The sequence below is a fragment of the Oncorhynchus keta genome, chromosome 22, assembly GCF_023373465.1.
Source record: "Oncorhynchus keta strain PuntledgeMale-10-30-2019 chromosome 22, Oket_V2, whole genome shotgun sequence".
Taxonomy (NCBI): domain Eukaryota; kingdom Metazoa; phylum Chordata; class Actinopteri; order Salmoniformes; family Salmonidae; genus Oncorhynchus; species Oncorhynchus keta.
Window position 1 is genome coordinate 33,194,381 of NC_068442.1, and position 24,410 is coordinate 33,218,790.

Consider the following 24,410-nt stretch of genomic DNA (forward strand, 5'->3'; position numbering starts at 1 on the left):
TATTTTTGGGGGCTACTTTTACTTCACTACATTCATAAAGAAAATTATTTTTACTCAATACATTTTCCTTGGCACCCAAACTACTTGTTACATTTTGATAGAAATTGTCCAATTCACACTTATCAAGAGAACATCCCTACTGCCTCTGATCTGGCCCACTCACTAAACACATGCTTTTTTTGTAAATTGTCTTGTGTTGACGAGAGCCAGGGGCACACTCCAATAAATGGAATTGTGCCGTCTGGTTTAATATAAGGAATTTGAAGTGATTTATGATTTTATTCTGACAGTTTAGTTGTTTTTTTACCACTGAATGTGGCTGGGGGTTATAGCATTTATTTCACGTAACCCATCAATTTATACAATTGTGTCTGGGTAAGTGTCTATAATATTTATCTGGACAATGTTTACCTGGATTTGTTCCTTATTGTAGGCTACTATTACCTTTTTAGTCTTAGTCTTTACTATACTACTCACTGTTTTAACACATGACCTCATGCGAATCCTTAAAGAGATGGGTGGGGCTGGTTTAAGAGGGTGTGAACAATGCTGAATGGGTGTAGACAAGCGAGAACTCCCAGTTGGTCCTTTTCTCAAAAGTGAGTTTACAAGTTGATCAACTTTCAAAGCAGAATTACTTGCCCATTGTTCCTAATTGCAGTGTATGCTATACCATTTTGTATCTCTGAGTCTACTTTTATTCAATTTAAAATGTTGCTACATAAGACTGATTTGAACTGGTGAGTCACATTTGCACAGTGAATGCATTGAAAGGGTAAATATATTGTAGACTAGGTGGGGTTCAGCTGAAACTCATACTTTGTGGCTGTGGTAACTAGTGACTACCCTCACCCCTTCTATCTTAATAAGGGCTTGTATATTTGATGAAGGTTGGGTTGTCGTGTTTGTATTCATCCTCCTGCTTGCTGGCGGACATAAGTCCCCTCGTTGGAGAGAGAAATCCAAAAGGATAAGTAATAACACTTCCAACTGTAAAACATTTATTCACCAAATTATGTTAATGTTAAAATTATTTCATATTATTTCCAATGTTGAGTCACTGGTGTTTATCAGCCTGTTGTCAAGCTAGCTAACACAAGAGCCGCGTTGGGGACGATGAAATAACAGAAGCCCATTTTTAATGACTGAAGCGAAGTGGGCGATGGAACTGTTGGATGACGCGAGCAGCGAAAATGGGAGAGGGACATAAACAGGGCGGGGCCATAGTTGGGGGAAAGCTGAAATTTATGCAAATACTCCGACATCCTTTTGCTATTAACCAATCGAAGCTCAATATAATTTCCAGATCCTACTGGATTGGCTTATACCTAGCCTGCTTGCTAGCACCAACATGAGGGCGAAGCAAGTGTCGCCATCTGAATTTGCGTTAAAAAGAATCTCGGACATGTCAAACGTGAAAGCTATGATGAACAACTAAACTAACTAATCAATCAAATGTATTTATAAGGCCTTCTTACATCAGCTGATGTCACAAAGTGCTGTACAGAAACCCAGCCTAAAACCCCAAACAGCAAACAATGTAGAAGCAATGCAGGTGTAGAAGCACGGTAGCTAGGAATAAACCTAGAGAGGAACCAGGCTATGAGGGGTGGCCAGTCCTCTTCTGGCTGTGCCGGGTGGAGATTATAACAGAACATGGCCAAGATGTTCAAATGTTCATAAATGACCAGCAGGGTCAAATAATAATAATCACAGTGGCTGTTGAGGGTGCAACAGATCAGCACCTCAGGAGTAAATGTCAGTTGGCTTTTCATAGCCGATCATTCAGAGTATCTCTACCGCTCCTGCTGTCTGTAGAGATTTGAAAACAGCAGGTCTGGGACAGGTAGCACGTCCGGTCAGGGTTCCATAGCCGCAGGCAGAACAGTTTAAACTGGAGCAGCAGCATGGCCAGGTGGACTGGGGACAGCAAGGAGTCATCAGGCCAGGTCGGTCTGAGGCATTGTCCTAGGGCTCAGTTCCTCCGAGAGAGAAAGAAAGAGAGAAAAAGAGTGAACATACTTAAATTCACACAGGACACTGGATAAGACAGGAGAAATACTCCAGATATAATAGAATGACCCTAGCTCCCCAACACATAAACTACTGCAGCATAAATACTGGAGGCTGAGACAGGAGGGGTCAGGAGACACTGTGGCCCCATCCGATGATACCACCGGACAGGGCCAAACAGGAAGGATATAACCCCACCCACTTTGCCAAAGCACAGCCCCCACACCACTAGAGGGATATCTTCAACCACCAACTTACCATCCTGAGACAACCCAAGGGGGGGCGCCAACCCGGACAGGAAGATCACCAGTAAGCCAGTGACTCAGGCCCTGTAATAGGGGTGGTGAAAGGGGGGCCGGCCAAGTGAGACAGCAAGGGTGGTTCCTTGCTCCAGTGCCTTTCCATTCACCTTCACACTTCTGGGCCAGACTACACTCAATCACAGGACCTATTGAAAAGATGAGTCTTCAATAAAGACTTAAAGGTTGAGAACGAGTCTGCGTCTCTCACATGGGTAGGCAGACCATTCCATAAAAATGGAGCTCTATAGGAGAAAGCCCTGCCTCCAGCTGTTTGCTTAGAAATTCTAGGGACAGTAAGGAGGCCTGTGTCTTGTGACCGTAGCGTCGTGTACGGGTAGGTATGTAAGGCAGGACCAATTCGGAAAGATAGGTAGGAGCAAGCCCATGTAATGCTTTGTAGGTTAGCAGTAAAATCTTGAAATCAGCCCTTGCCTTAACAGGAAGTCAGTGTAGAGAGCCTAGCACTGGAGTAATATGATCAAATTTGTGGGTTCTAGCAAGATTCTACCAGCCGTGTTAAGCACTAACTGGAGTTTATTTTGTGCTTTTTCCGGGTAGCCGGAGAGTAGAGCATTTCAGTAGTCTAACCTAGAAGTGACAAAAGCATGGATACGTTTTTCTGCGTCATTTCTGGACAGAAAGTTTCAGATTTTTGCAATGTTACGTAGTTGGACCAAAGCTGTCCTTGAAACAGTCTTGATATGTTCTTCAAAAGAAAGTTCAGGGTTCAGTGTAATGCAGAGGTCCTTCACAGTTTTACTTGAGACGACTGTACAACCATCAAGATTAATTGTCAGATTCAACAGAAGATCTTTGTTTCTTGGGACCGAGAACAAGCATATATGTTTTGTCTAGGTTTAAAAGTAGAACATTTGCCGGCCATCCAATTCATTATGTCTGAAACAGAGGCTTCCAGGGAGGGCAATTTTGGGGCTTCGCCATGTTTCATCAAAATGTACAGCTGTGTGTCATCCGAATAGCAGTGAAAATGAACATTATGTTTTCAAATTACATCACCAAGAGGTAAAATATATAGTGAAAACAATAGTAGTCCTAAAACGGAGCCTTGAGGAACACCGAAATTGACATTTGATTTGTCAGAAGACAAACCATCCACAGAGACAAACTGATACATTTCCAACAGATAAGATTTAAACCAGGCCAGAACTTTTCTGTGTAGACCATTTTCCGTTTCCAATCTTTCCAAAAGAATGTGGTGATCGATGGTATCAAAAGCAGCACTAAGGTCTAGGAGCACGAGGACAGATGCAGAGCCTCTGTCTGAAGCCATTAATAGGTCATTTACCACCTTCAGAAGTGCAGTCTCAGTGCTATAATGGGTTCTAAAACCAGACTGAAGCATTAAGAATACATTGTTAGTCTTCAGGAAGGCAGTGAGTTGCTGCGCAACAGCTTTTTCAAAATGTTTTGAGAGGAATGGAAGATTCGATATAGGCCGATAGTTTTTAAAATATTTTCTGGGTCAAGGTTTGGCTTTTTCAAGAGAAGCTTTATTACTGCCACTTTTAGTGAGTTTGGTACACATCCGGTGGATTGAGAGCCGTTTATTATGTTCAACATAGGAGGACCAAGCACAGGAAGCAGCTCTTTCAGTAGTTTAGTTGAAATAGGGTCCAGTATGCAGCTTGAAGGTTTAGAGGCCATGATTATTTTCATCAATGTGTCAAGATATATAGTACTAAAAAATTGAGTGTCTCCCTTGATCCTAGATCCTGGCAGAGTTGTGCAGACTCAGGACAACTGAGCTTTGGCGGTATATCCAGATTTAAAGAGGAGTCCGTAATTTGCATTCTAATGATCATGATCTTTTCATCAAAGAAGTTCATGAATTAATCACTGTTGAAGTGAAAGCCATCTTCTCTTGGGGAATGCTGCTTTTTAGTTAGCTTTGCGACAGTATCAAAAATACATTTTATTTTGTATTGTTCTTATTTTCCTCGATTAAGTTGGTACTGCACAGTCCTGTCTTTCCAAGCTAGTTGGAAGACTTCCAATTTGGTGTAGAGCCATTTCCGTTCCAATTTTCAGGAAGCTTTCTTCAGAGCTCGGGTATTTTCTGTATATCAGGAAGCTAGTTTCTTATGACACATGTTTTTAGGGGTGCGACTGCATCTAGGGTATTGTGCAAGGTTCAATTGAGTTTCTCAGGTGGTTAACTGATTTTTGTACTTTGACGTCCTTGGGTAGGTGGAGGGAGTCTGGAAGGGCATCTAGGAATCTTTGGGTTGTCCGAGAATTTATAGTACGAATTTTGATGGTCCTTTGTTGGGATCTGAGCAGATTATTTGTTGCGATTGCAAACGTAATAAAATGGTGGTCTGATAGTCCAGGATTATGAGGAAAAACATTCAGATCCATAACATTTATTCCAGTAAACAAAACTAGGTCCAAAGTATGACTGTGGCAGTGAGTAGGTCCGGAGACATGTTGGACAAAACCCACTGATGATGGCTCCGAAAGCCTTTTGGAGTGGGTCTGTGGACTTTTCCATGTGAATATTAAAGTCACCAAAGATTAGAATATTATCTGTTATGACTAAGAGGGCCAATAGGAATTCAGGGAACTCAGTGAGGAAAGCTGTATATGGCCCAGGAGGCGTGTAAACAGTAGCTATAAAAAGTGATTGAGTAGGCTGCATAGATTTCATGACTAGAAGCACAAAAGACGAACATTTCAGTTTTTTTTGTAAATTGAAATTTGCTATCGTAAATGTTAGCAACACCTCTGCCTTTGCGGGATGTGTGGGGGATATGGTCACTACTGTAACCAGGAGGTGAGGCCTCATTTAACACAGTAAATTCATCAGGCTTAAGCCATGTGTCAGTCAGGCCAATCACATCAAGATTATGATCAGCCATTAGTTCATTGACTATAACTGCCTTGGAAGTGAGGGATCTAACATTAAGTAGCCCTATTTTGAGATGTGAGGTATCACAATCTCTTTCAATTATGGCAGGAATGGAGAAGGTCTTTATTCCAGTAAAGATTGCTAAGGCGAACACCGCCGTGTCTAGTTTTGCCCAACCTAGGTCGAGGCACAGACAGTCTCAATGGGGATAGCTGAGCTGACTACGCTGACTGTGCTAGTGGCAGACTCCACTAAGCTGGCAGGCTGGCTAATAGCCTGCTGCCTGGCCTGCACCCTATATCATTGTATAGCTAGGGGAGTTAGAGCCCTGTCTATGTTCGTAGATAAGATGAAAACACCTTCACTCAGTCCTTCACTCCTCAACAGGCCAGGCTTGGTCCTGTTTGTGGGTGAGTCCCAGAAAGAGGACCAATTACCTACAAATTCCATCTTTTGGGAGGGGCAGAAAACAGTTCTCAACCAGCGATTGAGTTGTGAAACTCTGCTGTAGAGCTTATCACTCCCCCTAACTGGGAGGGTGCCAGAGACAATTACCGACACATCTTTCTAGCTGATTTACATGCTGAAGCTATGTTGCGCTTGGTGACCTGACGGTTTCATCCTAACATCGTTGGTGCCGAGTTGGATAACAATAACCCTGTTAGAGGTCGACCGATTATGATTTTTCAACACCGATACCGATTATTGGAGGACCAAAGGGGCCGATATCGCTTAATCGGCCGATATAAAATAAAAAAAGTATTTGTAATAATGACAATTACAACAATACTGAATTAACACTTATTTTAACTTAATATAATCCATCAATAAAATCTATTTAGCCTCAAGTAGATAATGAAACATGTTCAATTTGGTTAAAATAATGCAAAAACAAAGTGTTGGAGAAGAATGTAAAAGTGCAATATGTGCTATGTAAGAAAGCTAACGTTTCAGTTCCTTGCTCAGAACATAAGAACATATGAAAGCTGGTGGTTCCTTTTAACATGTGTCTTCAATATTCCCAGGTAAGAAGTTTTAGGTTGTAGTTATTTTAGGACTATTTCCCTCTATACCATTTGTATTTCATTAACCTTTGACTATTGGATGTTCTTATAGGCACTTTAGTGTTGCCAGTGTAACAGTATAGCTTCCGTCCCTCTCCTCGCTCCTCCATGGGCTCGAACCAGCAACACAACGACAACAGCCACCACTTCGAAGCAGCGTTACCCATGCAAAGCAAGGGAAACAACCACCCGCTCAGAGCTAGTGAAGTTTGAAACGCTATTAGCGCGCGCTAACTAGCCAGCCATTTCACTTCGGTAACCCCAGCCACATCTCGGGATTTGATAGGTTTGAAGTCATAAACAGCGCAATGCTTGACGCACAACGAAGAGCTGCTGGCAAAACGCATGGAAGTGCAGTTTGAATGAATGTTTACGCGCCTGCTTCTGCCTAGCACCGCTTAGTCAGATACTTAGATACTTGTATGCTTGTATGCTCAGTAAGATTATATGCAACACAGGACACGCTAGATAATATCTAGTAATATCATCAACCATGTGTAGTTAACTAGTGATTATGATTGATGTTTTTTCATAAGATAAGTTTAATGCTAGCTGGCAACTTACCTTGGCTTACTGCATTTGCGTAACAGGCAGTCTCCTTGTGGAGTGCAACGAGAGAGAGGCAGGTCGTTATTGCGTTGGACTAGTTAACTATAAGGTTGCAAGATTGGTTCCCTTAGCTCCCCTGGGGCGGCAGGGTAGCCTAGTGGTTAGAGAGTTGGACTAGTAACCGAAAGGTTGCAAGTTCAAATCCTGAGCTGACAAGGTACAAATCTGTCGTTCTGCCCCTGAACAGGCAGTTAACCCACTGTTCCTAGGCCGTCATTGAAAATAAGAATTTGTTCTTAACTGACTTGCCTAGTTAAATAAAGGTAAAATAAAAGTAAAATAAAAATAAAAAACAAGGTGAAAATCTGTCTTTCTGCCCCTGAACGAGGCAGTTAACCCACCGTTCCTAGGCCGTCATTGAAAGTACGAATGTGTTCTTAACTGACTTGCCTAGTTAAATAAAGATTAAATAAAGGTGTAAAAGAAAAAGTCAAATCGTCGCCCAAAAATATCATTTCCGATTGTTATGAAAACTTGAAATCGGCCCAAATTAATCGGCCATTCCGATTAATCGGTTGACCTCTCTAAACCCTATACACTCTACACTCACCAGTTTTAGTTTTAGCCAGCACCATCTTCAGATTCGCCTTAATGTCGGCAGCCCTGCCCCCTGGTAAACAGTTTATGATCGCTGGATGATTAATTTTATGTCTAATACTGCGGGTAATGGAGTCGCCAATGACTAGGGTTTTCAATTTGTCAGAGCTAATGGTGGGCGGCTTCGGCGTCTCAGACCCCGTAATGGGAGAAATAGAGACAAGAGAAGGCTTGGCCTCTGACTCCGACCCGCTGCTTAATGGGGAGAACCTGTTCAAAGTTTCTGTTGGCTGAATGAGCGACACCGGTTGAGCGTTCCTACAGCATTTCCTTCCAGAAGCCATGAGAACATTGTCCGGCTGTGGGGACTGTATGAGGGGATTTATACTACTATCTGTACTTACTGGTGGCACAGACGCTGTTTCATCCTTTCCTACACTGAAATTGCCCTTGCCTAACGATTGCGTCTGAAGTTGTGACCGGAAATTAAACACTAATCGTAGATTTAGTAGTGTTAATTGTTAAGACCCAGACAGATTTTATTTTTTTTATCATGAATTGGCTAATTTGCTAGCCAGCTAAAGACATGTGGCAAATTAGTTTTCCCATTTGTTTTCAGGGACTAAAGAGGGCACCTGATTGGCATTTCACGCAATTGGCTTAGCAGGAGGAAAGAGTTATGCTTAACTCATTTGGAGGTAAGACATTTCAACATCTGATGGAAAAATGTAAATGCAGCCAATTGTGTTCAATCTAATCCAAGTTATTTGTGCATTCTGTTGAGTCTGTTTACCTAATGTTTGCTGACTTTCTCTTACGATATTGTGTTGTACCGTTGGGTTTGTCTTTACTAGTTAAAATTAGAGGATAAGTTATTTTACTACTCTTAATGTAAACAACTTGATCAAGTCTATAAATATGCAAAACTTAACAAAACAATTGCACATTTAAGAGGTTGTTGTGGCTTCAGCAACTTGAACCAGCACTGGAATTTGAGCAGTGAGGTTAATATATCCCCTCTTATCTGTGCTTGTTCCAGGTTGAAGGATATCCCACCCTGACACCTGGGCAGATGTAAAGAACTTGAGAACCCCCCAGCCACCAGGACAATCACCATATCCCAGGATTTGTTTCAGGGGTGTGCAACATCACAATGTTAGATACTTACTGCACTGCTGGAGCTAGAAGCATAAGCATTTCGCTGCACCAGCTATAACATCTGCTAATCTGTGACGTGACCAATAAACTTTTGTTTGATATAGAAATAGATTCATCCAGGTTATTGTTTGTCATGCAGATTGTTCAGGTCATTGTAATTTATGACGTTCATTCTAAAATACAGATGTGACTTCTGGGGGATTGCACTGTGTGAAAGTCTTACATTTAGACCACAATTAGTTGAATGAGGTGTTCGTAAAGGGCTGGAACAAAAACCTGTAAACTCCAAGCTATTTAAAGGCACAGTCAACTTAGTGCATGTAAACGTCTGACCCACTGGAATTGTGATACAGTGAATTGTAAGTGAAATAATCTGTCTGTTAACAATTGTTGGTAAAATTACTTGTGTCATGCACGAAGTAGATGTCCGAACCGACTTGCCAAAACTCTAGTTTGTTAACAAGAAATTTGTGGAGTTGTTGAAAAAAGAGTTTTAATGACTCCAACCTAAGTGTATGTAAACTTCCGACTTCAACTGTATGTACCCCACACATACAATTATCTGTAGGGTTCCTCAATCAAGCAGTGAGTATCAAACACAAAGACCAGGGAGGTCTTCCAATGCCTCACAAAGGGCAGCTAAAAATTAATGCAGACATTGAATATCCCTTTTGAGCATGAAGTTATGAATTACACTTTGGACGGTGGATCAATACACCCAGTCACTACAAATATGCAGGTGTCCTTCCTAACTCAGTTACCGAAGAGGAAGGAAACCAAGAGGAAGGAAACAGTTAGAGTAAAATTGGCTGGGATATGACAAAATGGAGAATGGATTAACAACATTGTAATTTCTAAACTATACTAACCGAAATGACAGCGTGAAAGAGAAACCTGTACAGAATAAAAATATTCCAAAACATGCATCTTGTTTGCAATACGGCACTAAAGTAAAAATGCAAAACATGTGGCAAAGAAATTCATTTTATGTTCTGAATACAAAACCTTATGTTTGGGTAAAATCACTGAGTACAACTTTTCATATTTCCAAGCATGGTGGTGGCTTCATCATGTTATGGGTATGCTTGTCATCGGCAAGGTTTTTTATTTTTTTTATTTAAATAAACCGAGGTAAGCAGGCAAAAGATGCATGAAGATGTTGGTTGATCTGCTCATCGACACACACAAGCTTCAGGGGATCTGAAGGTAACCCAGGACCTGGCTGTAAAAATTGCAAAAAGTGCATATGGGGTAAAATGAGCCACAAATTATGTGACCAAACCTGAGTTTTATATCTCTCGGATATAGGACAGACACTTCAAAATCTTGTTCCGTATTATTAATTTATTTTACTGTGTTTTGCTATTTATGAATTATTCAATGCGTTTCTATAGCAGTAAATCAAATCAAAGTTTATTTGTCACGTGCGCCGAATACAACAGGTGTAAACCTTACAGTGAAATGCTTACTTACAGGCTCTAACCAATGGTGCCAAAAAAAGGTGTGTGTGTGTGTGGGTAAGTAAAGAAGTAAAACAACAGTAGAAAGACATTTGAAAAAAAGAGTGGCAAGGCTAAATACAGACACCTGTTAGTCAGGCTTATTGAGGTAGAATGTACTTGTAGGTATTGTTAAAGTGACTGTGCATATATGATGAGAGAGTAGCAGAAGCGTAAAAAGGGGTTGGCGGGTGGTGGGACACAATGTCGATAGCCCAGTTAGAGCAACGGTTGGTCAGGCCAATTGAGGTAGTATGTACATGAATGTATAGTTAAAGTGACTATGCATATAAGATTAACAGAGAGTAGTAGCAGAGTAAAAGAGGGGTTGGGGGGACACACACAATGCAAATAGTCCGGGTAACCATTGGTTACCTGTTCAGGAGTCTTATGGCTTGGGTTAAAAACTGTTGAGAAGCCTTTTTGTCCTAGATTTGGCACTCCGGTACCGCTTGCCATGCGGTAGTAGAGAGAACAGTTTGTGGCTTTTTAGGGCCTTCCTCTGACACCGCCTGGTGTAGAGGTCCTGGATGGCAGGCAGCTTTGCCCCAGTGATGTACTGGGCAGTACGCACTACACTCTGAAATGCCTTGTGCTCGCAGGCCGAGCAATTGCCGTACCAGGCAGTGATGCTCTCGATGTTGCAGCTGTAGAACCTTTTGAGGATCTCAGGACCCATGACAAATCTTTTTAGTTTCCTGAGGGGGAATAGGCTTTGTCGTGCCCTCTTCATGACTGTCTTGGTGTGTTTGGACCAATCTAGTTTGTTGTTGATGTGGACACCAAGGAATTTGAATCTCTCAACCGGTTCCACTACAGCCCCGTCGATTAGAATGGGGATGTGCTCTGTGCTCCTTTTCCTGTAGTCCACAATCATCTCCTTAGTCTTGGTTACATTGAGGGATAGGTTGTTATTCTGGCACCACCCGGCCAGGACTCTGACCTCCTCCCTATAGGCTGTCTCGTCGTTGTCGGTGATCAGGCCTACCACTATTGTGTCGTCAGCAAACTTAATGATGGTGTTGGAGTCGTGCCTGGCCATGCAGTCATGGGTGAACAGGGAGTACAGGAGGGGACTGAGTACGCACCCCTGGGGAGCTCCAGTGTTGAGGATCAGCGTGGCAGATGTGTTGCTACCTACCCTCACCACCTGGGGGCGGCCTGTCAGGAAGTTCATGATCCAGTTGCAGAGGGAGGTGTTTAGTCCCAGGATGCTTAGCTTAGTGATGAGCTTTGAGGGTACTATGGTGTTGAACGCTGAGCTAGGATAATGGTGTTGATGTGAGCCATTACCAGCATTTCAAAGCACTTCATGGCTACGGAGGTGAGTGCTATGGGTCTGTAGTCGTTTAGGCAGGTTGCCTTTGTGTTCTTGGGCATAGGAACTATGGTGGTCTGCTTGATGCATGTTACAGACTCAATCAGGGACATGTTGAAAATGTCAGTGAAGAAACCTGCCAGTTGGTCAGCACATGCCCGGTGCACACGTCCTGGTAATCCGTCATGCCCCGCAGCCTTGTGTATGTTGACCTGTTTAAAGGTCTTACTCACATCGGCTACGGAGAGCGTGATCACACAGTCGTCCTGAACAGCTGATGCTCTCATGCATGCCTCAGCGTTGCTTGCCTCGAAGCAAGCATAGAAGTGATTTAGCTCGTCTGGTAGGCTCGTGTCACTGGGCAGCTTGCGGCTATGCTTCCCTTTTTAGTCTGTAATAGTTTGCAAGCCCTGTCACATCCGACGTGCGTCAGAGCCGGTGAAGTATGATTCAATCTTAGCCCTGTATTGACGCTTTGCCTGTTTGATGGTTCTTCGCAGGGCATAGCGGGATTTCTTGTAAGTTTCCGGGTTAGAATCCCGCACTTTGAAAGCGGCAGCTCTACCCTTTAGCTCAGTGCAAATGTTGCCTGTTATCCATAGCTTCTGGTTGGGGTATGTACATACAGTCACTGTGGGGACAATGTTCTCAATGTACTTATTGATAAAGCCAGTGACTGATGTGGTGTATTCCTCAATGTCATTGGAAGAATCCCGGAACATGTTCTCGTCTGTGATAGCAAAGCAGTCCTGTAGTTTAGCATCTGCTTCATCTGACCATTTTTTTATAGACCGAGTCACTGATGCATCCTGCTTTCATTTTTGCTTGTAAGCGGGAATCAGGAGGATAACGTTGTGGTCGGATTTACCAACTGGAGGGCGAGGGAGAGCTTTGTACGCGTCTCTGTGTGTGGAGTACAGGTGATCTATAATTTTTTCCCTCTGGTTGCACATTTAACATGTTGATAGAGATTTGGTAGAACTGGTTTAAGCTTCCCTGCATTAAAGTCTGCGGCCACTAGGAGCGCCGCCTCTGGGTGAGTGGTTTCCTGTTTGCTTATTTCCTTATACAGCTGACTGAGTGCGGTCTTAGTGCCAGCATCTGTCTGTGGTGGTAAATAAACAGCCACGAAAAGTATAGTGGAGAACTCTCTAGGCAAGTAGTGTGGCCTGCAGTTTATCACAATATACTCAACTTCTGGCGGGCAAAATCTAGAGACTTCCTTAGATTTCGTGCACCAGCTGTTGTTTACAAATATGCACAGACCCCCCCCCCCTCGTCTTACCGGAGTGTGCTGTTCTATCCTGCCGGTGCAGAGTGTATCCTTCTAGCTGAATATCCATGTCGTCATTCAGCCACAATTCCGTGAAGCATAGGATAGGATTCAATGTTAAATGTTTTTTGATACCTACATAGGTCCTAAAAAATTCTAAATCAAATGGCTAAAGGATACATTTTATGAACAACTTATAACAATTCCATACGTTAGCTTAGTAGATATTGTGATCTAAGGACTTAAACCTACAGGGGGTTTAATTGCACATACAGAACTAACGTTAACAATATGCATGCCAGACATTCCTGCTTTATTTGACCTTTATTTAACTTGGCAAGTCAGTTTAAGAACAAATTCTTATTTACATGTATCTTATTTACAATCACGGCGTACCCTGGCCAAACCTGGACGACGCTGGGTCAATTGTGCCCCGCCCTATGGGACTCCCTATCACAGCCAGATGTGATTCAGTCTGGATTCAAACCAGGGACTGTGATGACATCGCTTTCACTGAGATGCAGTGCCTTAGACCGCTGCGCCACTCAGGAGCCCTGAGGGTTGACGAGAAATGAACTGCTTCTCCTAGTTTTTATGAGAAATATTACTGTGATGAAAATTCCAGATTGTCTGCATAATCAAATAACATACAGCTCAGACACCCATATAGACCCCACAATAAATGCCACCAGGGGCTCTTCACAGCCCAAGTCCAAAACGAATTCATGCCAACACACAGTATTTACTATACAGAGCCATGATCGCATGGAACTCCCTTCCATCTCCAATTACTCAAGCAAAATGACCATTAAAAATGTATAAAACATCTCATGGCACAATAGGGACTGAAATTATGCACACACTAACAGTCTACACATTATTTAGTTGTATTGTTTGTATATCGTTGTATTTTACATTTGTGTGACCTTGTCTATCAGTGTATCTGTGGAAGAATAGCTGCTGCTTCTAATGGGGATCTGAATAAACCAATAAGTTGTGTTGATGTCTTGAGTCTGTATTCCTCATTGGCGCTGTTTTGTCTATTTCAGTGTTTTGCCTCTGAGACATGAGACTTTGGTTTCACTGTGTATCCATCCGCCTCTCTGTTCACAGATGTCACATGTTTCCGGCCATAGTGACAAGCAGAGGCTTGCTGGGGCTTGCCTGCCTGTAGACCAACGAGGTGTCAAGCGAGTGAAGGGTTTGGTTCCGCCAGGGTCGCCCAGCTATAGCTGTTACGCCAAACACCCCATCGGAGGTAAAGACTGTTCCAGATTATCTGAGGGGTCCAACGGCAGAACACAAGCGCCTCCAAGTGGGATGCCATTTCCTGGATCTTCTCCCTCACATCACAAAGAGACATCCATACCATGCTTCCTAACAGTCTTATTCATGACAATGGAGAGAAACACCCTTTATAGACAGACAACCGATTTGGGTATCATTGCTCAGTATATCTAACTGAGGCCATTTTTAAATGTCGTATTATTTGAGGGATCCCCTATTAGATCATTCCAGCTTTGAACCCAGGCGATGTAGTCTTAAGGGGTGATTGTTTTTTGTAAATGACAATTAATTAACTACAGTAAGCAGGAACACTATCCCTTCCATCATAAAATGTGGTGCTGTTTGTTAGCGCTTTGCTGTAGGCTTTCAGCACACACTGTTAATGAGCCTCAGCAGACACTCAGATCCAACAAGCAGCCCTACACTACATTGCAAGTCAACTCTTTAAAACAATGAGATACTGTATATCAAAGAAACACAACACGTATCATCTAACTTTCAGGGGAAGTACATGTTAAAGTATAAGCAGTTGTACTGTATTTACTTTGTATCTATGAAACAATTCAGCCTGGGACTCCTGTCAACACCACAGCACAATTTGCTATTGTTGACCTCTTATCATTGAAGCATTTTTTGAAGGTATGAAACGATACCCATTACTCACTGGTTTAATCAAGATTGTTTCCATGTCATTTCAACCCCCAAATTAAATGTGATTACATTTAAAAACTGTGAAAACTGATTTGGATTAGTAAAAAGTAATCAACGTAGGGGAATTGTCTTTTTTTCACCCACCTTTTAACCTAAATCCAATGGACATGGTGACATTTCTTGTTGATTTCAAGTTGAATTCACATTTGTTGACAACTCAACCAAATTTAAAATCAAAACTAGATGTTGAAATTGCATCTGTACCCACTGTGGTTGATGTGTGTTTTAGTTATACAACTTTGGCACTATACATTTGATAATATGTCAATGAGGGTACTAAGCTTTGATATTGGGATTTTTCCAGGGGTGAATTTGGTTTATATCTGGAGTTCATTTGTGGAATGATAGCTGCCCAGAAGCTACAACCTTTTTCTTCAGAAGCCCCGTAGGAGGGGGGACTTTTTTTTAAATGATAAAGACTCACTTTTGAACTACAGTTACTTTTCCATGTGGGGGGTAGCTTCAAGGACTGTAATAATGCCTCCTTGTGAACTGAATTCCTTGTGCCTAATACTGGTAGAAAGGTTTGTCATAAATCCACTCTGTTAAAGTGTTTGAATAAATTACTTTTTAATTTACATTGACTACTGGTTGGTTCCATAAGTACAGGGACGGGGATTAATTGAGGGCCTCAGCCTGCCGTCCTGATTTGTCACACCTCTAATGCAGACATTCCAGAGGGCTTTGAAGTAGACAAAATCATCTTATGATCGTAATTAGAGTTAGATTAAGAGCAGTGGGGATTTATTCCGGAATTTCATCCTTTTTCTGATGTGGTTAGTGTGATGGGAACGTTAATAGAAGAGGTAATAGACACAGCTAAGTCAGTCAAGTAGTCGAAGGAGGTGTCCACTTCACTGGCTGTAGCAACAACAATGCAAGAAATATGTTCTCTTGAAAGCTAAGATTCATTATTTAATGCAAGGTTTTTTGGAAGCACAGTTTGGTCGATATTTTTTATTTTACTTTAAGATTCAAAACACTTACTCTTACAGTATGCTGCATCAAATGACCCATTCTGTATTTTCACTTGTATATAGAATCCCTCCTTCATGAGCACCAATATAAAGACCCTAAAGCTAGCCCAGTGAAGGCAACAGTAACAATAAACCTCGCTCTGCTGAATATGTTGTCTGCCTAAATCAATTATTTAGAGTTCTATTTATAACTGTTTGCCTTGCAACCCTCTCTTTCCCGGGATACAAGGGTCTTAACCTGTAACGTTTGCTCTGCTACAGTGAGAAGCTATTAGCATGACCCATTAGGCTGGGAGTGACAGGTGTGGAAGCGGACCACAACAGAGATATTTCCAGCTCAGTCCTGGCCCCTTAGGGAAAATAAATGCAAACTGTAGATTTCACAGATTATTATTTTTTTAGCTGAAAGGAAAGTTTAAAAACAGAAGTATTGTCCCCGGCCACTTTTTAAGTAGTGGAAATGGGAATATTTGATCTAGATGTCCACTCATCCTTATACCCGTCCAAATAATAACACCAACCCACTCACCAATCTCTCAACCTGAAACTCAGAGTGACAGTATGTCCACAAGGTTGTTGCAACTCTGTTTTTAGCTCATTACAGACACATTTACCCTCACCTCTAATCTGCCTGTGTGGCTGTCAGCCCAGAAGCTTTAGGAGGAGTTCCAAAAGGCAGCCAATGACGGGCACAGGCAGGCGTCGCCAGGCAGCGTAGCAAGTCCTCTGGGCAGGTGGAAGATGAGTCTTCTGCCAGGAGACGATCCCACCTGCCTCTCAGCCGTCTGGACAGACCACCTGTTGCCCTTCATCATCGCTGATATCCAATATCATCCAAGATCACCCTCCCTCCAACACATACTTTAATTTCCTTTAGAGACGTGCATACAAGAGACTGCAAATATCACATTCCTTTTTCATTTATTAATGTATGTGTACAAGGATGTGGGCTTGTCCTGCATGTTAGATTGGGATGGCACTGTTCATAAAACTAGTTGATTTTCCATTTAATCAATTCCCACTATATGCTGTTTTCCATCCTGAGATGGTGGCACTCTGCACCAGGACGTCCCTTGTAACCCCCACACAAATTTACTCCTGACTATAGGTTACCATATAATAAAGTACTATACCTAACTACTTTCAGGCTGCGTACTTCCAAACTGCTACATGAAATGGTCTGTGTATGGCCCTAATAGCATGTTAGCATTCACAGGGAGGTTGCTCTCTAATTGAAATGCAGCATCAGAGTTGTTACAGGTGTTTTCATAAGCTGCTTCATAATTGAGCAATCCTGGATCTTCACTTATGTATATTTTAGCATATCCACCCCTCTCTTCCCAGTTCAGAAAACCCTCAAGCAACACTTAAGTCTTGCTAAAATTCACAGGATTTCAAAATGCAATGAATGCCTACTGTTTTGAATAAATAAATATCAACAACCTTTCTCACTGTTCAGAGAAGGGAACACAAATGCCTTGTTTCAGTGTCCTTTCATGTTTTCTAACAGAATACTTATGCTTTGGCATTGCATTTGCTCAATGACTACATGCTACAGTACATCCCCACCGATAATACAGCCAGAGGTATATGGCAGGGTCTACAGGAAATCAATACAAAAATAAAACCAGCCACGTCACGGACACCGATGACACACTTCCAGAACAAACTAAACACCCTCTTTGCCCGCTTTGAGGATAATACAGTGCCATTGTCGCATACCGCTATCAAGGACTGCACCCCCCTTCTACGTGGCCGATGTGAGTAAAACATTTAAACGTGTTAACCCTCGCAAGATTTCTGGCCCAGACGGCATCCCTAGCCACGTCCTCAGAGCATGCGCAGACCAACTGGCTATCAAGGACTGTGGGCTCTCCTTCTCCGTGGCCAACGCGAATAAGACAATAAACGATTACCAACAACAAGAAACAGCCTACAGGGAGGAGGTGAGGGCACTCTGTGTTTGGTGTCAGGAAAACAACCTCTCAGTCAATGTCAACTAAATAAAAGAGATGCTTGTGAACTTCAGGAAACAATAGAGAGGGAGCACTCCCCTATCCACATCGAAGAGACAGCAGTGGAGAAGGACAAAAGTTTTAAATTCCTCGGCGTACACATCACAGACAAACTGAAATGGTCCACACACACAGACAGTGTGGTGAAGAAGGCGCAACAGTGCTTGTCACCCAAAACCCTGACAAACTTTTACAGATGCACAATCAAGAGCATTCTGTCGGGCTGTATCACAGCCTGGTACGGAAACTGCACCACCCTCAACCGCAAGGCTCTCTAGAGGGTGATGCAGACTGCACACTACCTGCCCTCCATGACACCTACAGCACCCGATGTCACAGGAAGGCCAAAAAGGACAACCACCACACGAGCCACTGCCTGTTCACACCTCTACCATCCAGAAGGCGAGGTCAATACAGGTGCATCAAAGCTGGGACCGAGAGACTGAAAAACAGCTTCTATCTCAAGGCCATCAGACTGCTAAACAGCCATCACTAACTCAGAGGCTGCTACCTACATTGAGACCCAACCACTGGCCACTTTAATGAATGGATCACTTGTCACTTTAACTAATGCCTCTTTAAATAATGCCACTTTCATAATGTTTGCCTTTCTTACATTGCTCATATCATATGTACATAATGTATAACATCTTCTGTACATACAGTATACCATTATACCATCTACCTTTCCTATGCCACTCGGCCATCGCTCATCTATATATTTATATGTACATATTAATCTCTTTAGATTTGTGTGTATTAGGTAGTTGTTGGGGAATTGTTAGATTACTTGTTAGATATTATTGCACTGTCGGAACTAGAAGCACAAACATTTCGCTACGCTCACATTAACATCCACTAACCATGTGTATTTGACCAATACACTTTGATTTGAGTTGAGCTACTGCTAACAATAAATATGTATTATCCCTCAAAGTGCAATTATCTGGGTACATTCATTCATGTCAATCCTGTCCTTTAGTGTTACCATGAATCCATTTGAGATAATTGGCATAGGAGAACTTCGTTTGACAGCTAGTAAATCTCTTCTGAAATGATTCTGTTCATAAGACTTGAACATGAACAATCCCAGCTTTAGAACTCTGGGTGTCACCTAGTCTGATTAATCAGCCTGTAATACCAATTCATTGGTACAGTTGAAGTCGGAAGTATACATACACTTAGGTTGGAGTCATCAAAATTCGTTTTTCAACCACTCCACAAATTTCTTGTTAACAAACTATAGTTTTGGCAGGTCGGTTAGGAGATGTACTTTGTACACGACACAAGTAATTTCTCCAACAATTGTTTACAGACAGATTATTTCCCTTATAATTCACTGTATCACAATTCCAGTGAGTCAGAAGATTACATACACTAAGTTGACTGTGCCTTTGAACAGCTTGGAAAATTCCAGAAAATGATGTCATGGTTTTAGAAGCTTCTGATAGGCTAATTGACATCATTTGAGTCAATTGGAGGTGTACCTGTGGATGTATTTCAAGGCCAACCTTCAAACACAGTCCCTCTTGCTTAAAATCATGGGAAAATAAAAATAAATCAGCCAAGACCTCAGAGAAGAAATTGTAGACCTCCACAGGTCTGGTTCATCCTTGGGAGCAGTTTCCAAACGCCTGAAGGTACAACGTTCATCTGTACAAACAATAGTACGCAAGTTTAAACACCATGGGACCACGCAGCCGTCATACCGCTCAGGAAGGAGATGCGTTCTGTCTCCTAGAGATGAACGTACTTTGGTGCGAAAAGTGCAAATCAATCCCAGAACAACAGCAAAGGACCTTGTGAAGATGCTGGAGGAAACAGGTACAGAAGTATCTATATCTACAGTAAAACGAGTCATATGTCAACATAACCTGAAAGGCCACTCAGCAAGGAAGAAGCCACTGCTCCAAAACCGCCATCAAAAAGCCAGACTACAGTTCGCAACTGCACATGGAGACAAAGATTGTACTTTTTGGAGAAATGTTCTCTGGTCTGATGAAACAAAAAATAGAACTGTTTGGCCATAAGGACCATCGTTATGTTTGGAGGAAAGGGGGAAAGGCTTGCAAGTCGAAGAACACCATCCATCCAGCAATGGGGTGGCAGCATCATGTTGTGGGGGTGCTTTGCTGCAGGAGGGGCTGGTGCACTTCACAAAGTAGATGGCATCATGAGGATGGAAATTTATGTGGATATATTGAAGCAACATCAAGACATCAGTCAGGGAAGTTAAAGCTTGGTCGCAAATGGGTCTTCCAAATGGACAATGACCCCAAGCATACTTCCAAAGTTGTGGCAAAATGGCTTAAGGACAACAAAGTCAAGGTATTGGAGTGTCCATCACATAGCCCTGACCTCAATCCAATAGAAAATATGTGGGCAGAACTGAAAAAGCGTGTGCGAGCAAGGAGGCCTACAAACCTGACTCCGTTCCACCAGCTCTGTCAAGAGGAATGGGCCAAAATTCACCCAACTTATTGTGGGAAGCTTGTGGAAGGCTACCTAAAACGTTTGACCCAAGTTAAACCATTTTCAAGGCAATGCTACCAAATACTAACTGAGTGTATGTAATCTTCTGACCCACTGGGAATGTGATGAAAGAAATAAAAGCTGAAATAAATAATTCTCTACTATTATTACTATAACATTTCACATTCTAAAAATAAAGTGGTGATCCTAACTGACCTAAAACAGGGAATTTCCACTAGGATTAAATGTCAGGAATTGTGAAAAACTGAGTTTAAATGTAGTTGCCGTAGGTTTATGTAAACTTCTGACTTCAACTGTATATACTTGCAGCAAAATCATGTAAATGTTCCTTACAAGCCAGAATGTTGAATAAAATTACAAACCGCACAAACCGTTTGTCTGTGCGGTTTGTCCTTCAGCTGCTCTACATTTTTTACAAAATATCCACAGGTTAGTATTGTTTACCTGACTTTTTAGAAAGCTGGTAGGCATATCAGAGTAGGATGGAGAACAAGCAACACCTTTTTTAAATGTTTATTAGGATTTAAATATACCAACAAATTAAAAAAAACACTTTTTTTATGTGTTGTTCTCCATCCTCTCCTGATTTTTTACCTTTATTTAACTGGGCAAGTCGGTTTAGAACAGTTATTTCATATTTTTATGACAGCCTAGGAACAATGGGTGAACTGCCTTCTTCAGAACAACATATATTTTACTTTGTCAGCTTGGGGATTTGATCTTGTAACCTTTCAGTTACAAGTCCAACGCTCTAACCACTAGGCTACCTGCCAACCCATTGTTCATGGAATGCTTGGTTCAATAGCTATAGATGAGAGAAAACCAAATATCCAATATTAAACAAACTTTACCTCAGTGCCAAATCAAACCATACCTACCAGCTCCCTGAAAATTTTGTAAAGCAATACTTTCCTGTGGATGTTTTGTCCAAAATTTAGAGCAACTGAAAGACAAGCCGCACAGGCAACCGTTAGAGAAACTTTACATTTTGTTCAACATTATGGCTCGTAAAGAATGTTTACACGATTTTTCAGGCAGTATCTCTCAATTGCCCTACTGTAAATGTACAAGTACAAGGATCTGACATATACTGTGAGCCACACTGTTGATGACCACAATACTGTGGGCTATACTGTACGTACAGTCAGGCTAATAACCTAGTTTGGCAGCTTCCCAGAAATGTCATGAACATACACAATTGAGTGGAGAAACAATGCATGCCGGTGAGATAATAATTTAAAGCTGAATACAAATATATACACAATTCCTGGAAGCGGAAAATGTCAGAGTTCCTTCATGGTCTGCGTACTCACCAGAAATGTCACCCATTGAGCACATTTGGGATGCTCTGGATCAACGTGTACGACAGCATGTCACAGTTTCCGTCAATATTCAGCAACTTCGAACAGTCATTGAAGAGGAATTGGACAACATTCCACAGGCCACAATCAACAGCCTGATCAACTCTATGCGAAAGATGCACTGCATGATGCAAAGCACTGCATGATGCAAAGGTATCTGTGACCAACAGGGCCCCATCTGTATTCCCAGGCATGCGAAATGTATAGATTAGGGCTTTATTTATTTATTTCAATTGACTGATTTCCTTAGATGAAATGTAACTCAGTAAAATCTTTGTTCCATGTTGCGTTTATATTTTTGGTCAGTGTACATTAAGAAGACCGAGAGCCTTTCACACATTCACTCCTCCCTCTAATGCCAAACATCGATCAGGGCTTGTCAGATACTCCACAATCTCATATTTGATTTACCACTGATTAAGAGAGACATGTGAAATCAATAAATTCCATTAGCCCTATAAGTCTGTGTAAAACTAAATAAACACTTTGAACAGCGAATCTCACTCCCCAGCGATGGGATTGACAGTGGTCTGCTGCACTCACTGCTTAGTATGCAGACATGTTCTGCAGAAAGTCTATTGACCTTCTCTCAGTGAGTGACTCCTGGGAGTTGAGAGGTTAAACGTCAAGCTGAGGATTGGCTGCAGCAATATTGTGTGTAAGGGGTGGTCGGTGTTGTCATTGTGGAGCAGAGAGCAGCAGACTAGGACTGGCCTGACTGCACCACTGGGATAGAGCATACAAACAAGAACAGTTGAGGACAAAACTACAATTACAACAAACCCTACACTGAACAGTAGGCTACAACATGGATAGTGTTGTGTTGTAAATTTGCTAGCTACCGCATTCACAATGGCTCACAAATTCTGGGGAAAGTATAAGAAGTAAAATTAAGGGGGGTGAGAGAGAGAAGCAAGCTGTGTAAGGTTGTAAAGCCACTTGGAAATACCATTGTGTAGTCTTTCTAGTGATAGGGAGTAGTGAGCTACTGTACATTTAGCTCCACTAGTAACTATACTCCATTTTGCAGTAGCTTGGTGGTAGTTGAACTAAATTCAAATATAGTTAGTGTTTTCAGTAGTTAATTACTATTTTGCCATGTAGCGGTGTAGAAAACAACTGGAATTACTAATAAATTACTTTTTTGCAAAAAGTAAAGGTGGGTCTACATTCTTAGAAAAAGGGGTTCCGAAAGGGTTCTTCACGGTTCTCCTATGGGGACAGCCAAAGAACCCTTTTAGGTTTTTTGTTTTTCTTCTAAAATTGTAGGCAAGAATTTCATTTCTTTGTTAGCATAATACCTGCCTCATTTTCACTTGAAACATAGGTTTGTATTTAATAGACTCAACAACACATCCTGTTAACAAGGGACTCGGGAGAGTGATCTGCTTTTGCTATTTATATTATATGACATCTTAGATTTGCATATGATCATTTTTCACAAAGTAGTTTGGATGTAGATAACTACTTTTTCAATGTATCTTTAGTTAATAAACTATACATTCAAAATTCAACATATCACCTACCTCAGTCCAAAGTCTTTTGACGGCTGGACATTTCCATAACAGATGCATTAGTGTACCAACCTCGATTTTGTGCTTTTCCATGTTGCATCCCACTGTACTGCAGTGAGAGATACACCCATGTCCTGTTCCCAACATAACTGAGCAGGGATGTTGTTGTTTGAGGAGGAGATGCCAACCAGCTTGTATAAGGCGGAAAACGTTTTTTTTTTCTTCCCATAAGCAACACCCCTCAGTTTGTTGTCTATCACACTTTTAGATCCCACATCAATACCGTTTGAGGATTTACATTTTATTATTGATTTGTGTCAGGACCTGGTTACAAACTCAGGCCTCCGATGTGAGAAACTAGTCACTTAGTAAACTGAGCCACTAATAGTCAGCAGAACCCAGAAGATGAGGCAGACACAGCAGTACTAGAGACAGTGATTTAATAAAGAAAAAAATCTTCAGGCAAAAACATAAATCCACAACGTCAAAAGTAATTCCAAGAGAAAAAATGTATATCCTCCAAGACACAAGGAAAATCCACAAAGTGGTAAGAACTGCAGGGAAAAAACAAACCTCAAAAGAATAATAAAAAATAAACAAGAACAAAACCAGAGCAAAGAACTAAGGAACACTAAGGGTTTAAATACATTCAAGGGAAATGAGGCACGGGTACAACCAATAACTAGAACAAGGGAAAAACAAAAGGGTCAAAAAAGCACAATGGGGGCATCTAGTGACCAAAACAATCCTGGGCAAATCCTGACAATTTGAGCTGCAAATAGGGTAGAAATGCCGTATCTGTCACGCCTGTTCCCGCTCCCCCTCTTTGGCACTCAAGGGTGCCAGGCTGCCCATCATTACGCACACCTGTCACCATCGTTACGCACATCAGCACTTCATTGAACTCACCTGGACTCCATCACTTTGTTGATTGCCTCCTTTATATCTGTCTATTTCTCAATTTGATCCCCATGTCAGCATTAATGTCGTTATGTTTCCCTTGTCCAGGCGCCCGTGTTTTGTTTCATGTCTGTTATTTATAAAATATTCAGTCCCTGTACTTGCTTCCCCTCTCCCAGTGTCTGTCCTCACAGATGCTGACACCAATATTGGAAGCATCAGGGAGTTTTTTGTTGTTTTTTGTTTTGGTTGGTGAAGTCGGGTCCGTGTGCCACTGCCGAAGAAACCAGGGATGCCTTAGCTGGCTCGAGAGGTTTTATTATTTTTGTTATCCCTTTTTCTCCCCAATTTTGTGTTATCCAATTGGTAGTTACAGGTCAAGAGCTATGCATCCTCCGAAACACAACCCAGCCAAGCTGCGCTGCTTCTTGACACAATGCCCTCTTAACTTGGAAGCCAACCGCACCAATGGGTCGGAGGAAACACTGTACACCTGGCAACCATGTCAGC

General features: G+C 41.9%; 1 protein-coding gene across 11 annotated transcripts in view; it reads left to right on the forward strand.

Moving 5' to 3' along the window:
* Positions 1-15,218, forward strand: part of LOC118401366 (kelch-like protein 25) — a 997,662-nt gene extending 982,444 nt beyond the window's left edge. For 9 of the 11 annotated variants that reach the window (XR_008075527.1, XR_008075528.1, XR_008075531.1 and 6 more), the window contains 2 exons: positions 8,014-8,092; positions 8,434-15,218. The gene's annotated coding sequence lies outside the window, so the exon portion shown is untranslated. The remainder of the gene's footprint in view (positions 1-8,013; positions 8,093-8,433) is intronic. The other 2 variants (XR_004829242.2, XM_035798804.2) reach the window with 2 other exon arrangements.
* The last annotated feature ends 9,192 nt before the right edge of the window (positions 15,219-24,410 follow it).